Raw genomic sequence first — 5,834 nt, forward strand, 5'->3', positions numbered from 1 at the left:
CCGGAGAAATTCCTAAATTAGCTTCCGGAGGAATTCATAAACGAAATTCCGGAGGAATTTCTAAAACAACGTCCGGAGGAATTCCTAAAACAATATCCGGAAAATCTCCTGAAGAAACTTCAGGAGGAATTCCTTACTGAACTTCCAGAGGAATTTCTGAATGAACTTTCGAACTAATTCCTTAATGAACTTCCGGAGGAATTCCTGAAAGGACTTTCGGAGGAATTCTTTAATGAACTACCGGATGAATCCTTAAACGAACTTCCGGAGGAATTCCTAAAGGAACTTCCGGAGGAATTTCTAAAGCAACCTCCGGAGGAATTCCTAAATGAACTTCCGGGAGAATTCCTTAATGAACTTTCGGAGGAATTCCTTAATGAAGAACTTCGGAAAGAATTCCTGGTCGATCTCTCGGAGGAATTCCCGAAGAAACTTTCCGAGAAAAATAAACTTCCGAAGAAATTTCCTAAAGAATTCCTTGAAGAAACTTTCTAGAGGATCTTTCAGAGGAATTCTTAAACGAACTTCCGAAAGAATGTCTCAAGGAATTTCTGGAGGAGCTTCCCTAGGAATTATTTGAATAGCTTCTGTATCAATTCTTGCATGAACATCGGAACAAGAATTTCGTAGAAACTTCTGGTCGATCTCCTAGAGGAACCTCGGAGGAATTTCTGACGGAACTTCAGAATGAAATTTTGGAAGAACATTTCGGAGGAACTTCCGGGGGAATTCTTGAAAGAACTTTTGTATGATTTCCTGAAGGAAATTTTGGAGGGAGTTTTGAAGGAACTTCGAGAGGAACTCCTGAAGGATCTTCCGGAAGAAATATTCACGAAGGAATTTCCTAATGAATTTCTGGAGGAGCTTCCGGGGATATTCCTATAGGGCCTTTACAGGAATTTTCTAAGACACTTCCCAAGAAATTTTGGAGAAGTTTCATAAGTTCACGCTTATCTACGCCGTTGATCCCCAACGACGTGACGCCGTCACCGTCGTCAGGAAATATTTCATCACTTCGCTGCCGATACAATTGCGGATCAGAGTTCTAGTTCTGTCATAAACGTCATATATTTCGTTTCCGCTCGTCTTTAAAAATATGGTTTGGAGAAAAACTTTATGTATATCGCGTTTATTTGTAGGCCCTAAAAGTGTTCTTGGGTATAAAACCAATTGCCTCGTATTAGCTGTTGGGATGAATGACCTTTTGGTAATATCCCTTAAAAAACAAACCAGAACCAGATTCCCTCCCCTCGGATATGTTACCTTGCCGCGGTGGGTCGGTCTACGCCAATAGTACTGAGATGGTAATCAAAGACCACCCTGTCGTGGTGATATCACATGTTGATTTTATTTTAATGCCACGTCACAATCTGGCATTGACGTACTGATTTTACGGATGTGATTCAATGGACATCTTGTCTTGGAACCTTGAACGGTAGTGCAGTCAAGCTGGCCTCTTCAGTGATAATGATAAGAGATTCCTTCTTGTCTGCAATACTTTTCTGAACGTTCACTGATGGTGATGAATCGTAGCTAGGCTAGAATATGTTTATTATAATTGAAATTGTGATCAAGTATATCGACATTAATATAGGGAATTGACTGTTAGATTCACTGAGTAAAAGTTTTATTAAAACTAGGAACGTGACGCCTGTATTATTTTGTTATGTCTCACTCAAATGAGGCATAACTAAAAACACCACAAATTATAACAATGGTATGCATACAATCTTTCATTGGCTTTATTCTCGATAATTTTTTCTAATAGTTAGGGATTAGGCGTGATAAAGCTTTATTTTGCCACCGAAAATTGAATCTTATAGCTATACCCATACAATTATAGTTATGCTATGCCTTTAAGGCTTCAAGACGACTTGCGGACCATTTTATCATTTTCGCTTCACTCTCAAACTTGCTTACTTATACGCTTTAATTAGATTTTTCGTTTAATCTCGACATAATCTTTTAATCTGACATAATTAAAACTGATGAAATGCTAAGATTGGCCCAGGTTCAACCACAGAGTTAAAGATCGACCATAAGACTTCCCAAGCCCATTATAAAACCCAGGAACTTCTATAAAACATTTTGAAACTTTGGAGACGATTCCGATTCTGTTGAGACCATCATAGGCACATAATGATAGCTATAATTTAAGTAAAAAAAATGAACTTCCATTAATGGCCTAACCCATTGAACGACGCAAATAAGAACGTATGAACGGGGAGGCAGAACTAGTGGCAAAACATCGCACGATGAAGTGGATCTCGAGCAATTGGAGCAGTATCTTGAGCATACAGTACTAGAAGTATAATTCCGCTAGTAAGATATTATAGAGTTATCTGCAGTGTAGCATCTGAACTGGTCCTTTCTACACATCCACGGAATCAAACCCTGTTTGGGCTCTGGAGCCACCCGTTTCCTCGCCCATTGAAGGAGTCTTCGGCGCCATATCGAAATAATCTTCCATGTGGACATAAAGGGCATTTTGATTAAGGCGCCATGGCTGAAAAATAGAAGATCGTTAACGACACTGCAGCAGGTAGAATCAGGCAAAGTTCCAAGATCTACCACACACGACGAGCAATTCTGTTAACAACCATCCCAGCAAGGAACGGGAGAGTGAGGAAGCTAGGCTCCTTCTCTTCTGCCTCGACCCGAACGGTCACTGCACCCGTCCGATGTGTCTCGATCGGCACGTCGTCCACGTAGTTCCTCAAGGACGACGATAAGTTCCGATCAACCCGATTATTTCCACCTGGTTGGTCAGTCCACGACCCTGAGAGGTAGTCAAGCATTACAACACCTACGACGAAATGAGCTACGAGGAAATGATGCAAAAGATTACTATTTTTAGAAAAAAAAATGCGCTGTTTATTTCCAATCTCTTACCTGCTTGATGACAGACGAGAATTCGCCTACTTTATCGACTGCATTTCCGTCCAAATTACTTTGGTAATTTGATCAAATTTTCCTTGACCATTTTCCTTGAGAACTGCATACTAAGCTTAAGAATGGGAATTGAGTTTTCCGAATACACACATGAGGTAGATCGTAAACTAGTAGCGTATGCGACCAACAAGCCAATCGAGATTCTATAGGAGTGTTCAGCGCGGTTATTAGAGCAGGAGAGAAGCAAGCGGATGCGAGGTTTTACATTGCACAGTAGAGTGGCCCAAGCTTATATGAAAAAAGTGAAAAGTTTGGAATTTCAAACCTTGCACCCTTGAATGACAGTTTGGGGGTCCCAGAAGATCCCCTGAAAATTTCAGCTCATTCGATCCAGTGGTTGGCGTGCGCAAATGACTCAAAGTTTGTATGGGAAAAGTGATCCAAATGTATGGGGAAACGCAACCGTTTCAGTTTTTTGCTTCTAGGTGGCGCTGTAGTCGACGGATTCCTGTTGTGGACAAAATGTAGAACCTTTTTTATATATGGAAGCGACTGGTGAAGACCGGATGTAAATCCCTTTGAAATTGGCCAAGTTATAAGCATCCAAAGTCGAGGGTGTCGGGCGTGTCCCCCAGGGGTGTTTAAAATAAGAGCAACGTACCACCGACCATTGCGGCGGCGATGCAGGCGTATTCGGTGCCATGCAAAATTAAATGCATGATTATCACGCAATCTCGCGAATTTTTATCCGAATGGTAAATACTTTCCGTACTCTGTACAGTAGTGTAGCTAGACAGGGAGGGGGTGACTTACCACTGAAGCCAACGAGCTGAAGTTTTTAAGGGGAGACAAAATTCATGAAATATTTGTAACGAGTTGTTTTCGGACATCGTGATGCCCGTTGCATCAATTTTAGAACGATATGATATAATCGTTACAGACAGAGGGACAGAAGGACAGAAAGACAATTTAATATTATAATTTATTTAATATTATAATTTATTAACTGTATAAATCTACAAAGTTACCAACAAACAACACTTATACCTATATTAATTATTTATTTCAACTGCTAGGCCTTCCTTTATAACAGAGCGAGTGCAACCTGGAAAATTTGGCCTATGCTGTTGAATAACTTTGAGAAGATATTGAAGCTGTTCTTCATTTTTTGTCAGTTTTCCACCAAAATCTTGAACTAGTTTAACTCCTCTTTCAGCACAGTCATTCACTACCAAAAATGAATTAATTATATTTCTACTTTCAACAAATTCTTCCAATTCATCCCATATACTAAGATCTTCTTTGAGAAAATTTGCAGATATTCCAGAAATTTCAAAAAAAATCATCGTTTTTTGAGAAACAAAATCCGAAAGCGTACCAGAAGTCAACTTATCGATCGTAGATACTTTCAATTTTATTTTTCTTACTTCATCACCCTTACAAGATTTTGAATTGTGTGCCATTTCTTTTCTCTCATCAGTAGATATTTGTAGGTCGAAAAAAACCAGAGCGACTAGTTCTTCACTCAAGTACCATAGATGATTTGCAGATCTTGAAACCGCAGCCATATACACATTTCTTGATTGATCAGGGAAAGCATCTCGTAAAGTTATCTTTTTTTTTTTTGCCAGGTTCAGATCATTTCGTGCTGCTGATGAGGGTAAAAGAGCTTTAAACCAAGACCAAATGTAAACTCGTAAAATAAAAGCACACATTACTGGAATTTTTCGCCTTTCATCATCGGTCATGTCAAATTGGCCTCTAAGAGTAAAATCAGCAGTGATTCAAATCGTTCGGGGCTGTCAGTTTGAATATAAATCTGAATCATGCACTTACCAGCAGTGGCTCAAGATTCATTTTTTATAACAGTCGAGATTCAAAAGCTTAAAACTGTTATACTGCTCAGTTCTATTTTCTGCAGATTTGAACCACGAATGAATCACGAGATTCAAATATTTTTCAATTGTTTTGGTGTATGAATGCGTCATTTTATGTACAGATCAATCCACTTTGCATTAACCGCGCCTTCCTCAGCAGCAACATAATCATTTCATTTAATGGAAAAAAAATCAAACATGAATAGAACACTGCTGTGGAAGCCTGTGAGTTTGTTCTATTTTGGCTCATATTCAAACTAGAATAGTATTCGAAAATTTGCAACCAAACTGAATCACTACTGATTTCACCCTAAACAGCCATATTTTAAGATAATATATTGCTTTCGCCATCCATCTGGCATTGCTATGTGCTCCTGGTGCCGAAAATTTAATTCTTTTCACACCAAGAAATGCTAAAGATAAATTTAGCAACTCTTTATAGTCTTGTCGTTGCTGTTGAATATTGAGTTGGGTTTTTAAAAAATTCAATCAAATGTTGTGTTTCATCACCAAGGATCTCAATAATGTTTTCGTCTACCATATTTTCATCAAAGAATTGATCCATAGTAAGCCATGCCGATTTAAATTTTATAAAAATACTCGAATACCTTTGAAGGAAATAGTTTTTCCCAAGCTGCTGTCGTCAAAACTTCGGCAATATGATGCCTACACGCCAGCAATAAAAGATCTCTGCCAATCCACTTCTCGATTAGGGTACAAGCGCCTTTTTTGATTCCTGTATTTACTGCTGTTGTATCAAATCCCATTGCACAGATGCGATCGCTTAGTTCCCATGCATTCATCAATTTGCAAACTTCGTTTGCCTGTCTTTCACCAGTTCCAGAAGACAATTTTGGGACTCCAAGCAGCTGAACATTTGCTCCAGAAGATACCAAAACTGGCAATCTTTCTACTTTGTCAGTATCTGAAAAGAAAAAAAAAATCAGATAGATTCTTTAAAAATATGTTACAAATAGCTTTAAAAAAAACAAATATTACCAAATGTAATCTAAAATTGTAGGAAAGAAATTTCAAATAACAAATAAAACCTTCGATTACTTCAAA

At 38.5% G+C, this 5,834-nt stretch overlaps 1 long non-coding RNA gene across 1 annotated transcript; it reads right to left on the bottom strand.

Moving 5' to 3' along the window:
- Positions 1–1,605: 1,605 nt before the first annotated feature.
- On the bottom strand, positions 1,606–3,010 carry LOC134226336 (uncharacterized). Its single transcript, XR_009983454.1, has 3 exons — positions 2,893–3,010; positions 2,572–2,821; positions 1,606–2,506 (listed from the first exon to the last, which is right to left on the bottom strand). It is a non-coding gene; the product is annotated as an uncharacterized LOC134226336 (long non-coding RNA).
- Between the last annotated feature and the right edge of the window lie 2,824 nt (positions 3,011–5,834).

Source organism: Armigeres subalbatus, chromosome 3 (genome assembly GCF_024139115.2).
Source record: "Armigeres subalbatus isolate Guangzhou_Male chromosome 3, GZ_Asu_2, whole genome shotgun sequence".
NCBI lineage: Eukaryota > Metazoa > Arthropoda > Insecta > Diptera > Culicidae > Armigeres > Armigeres subalbatus.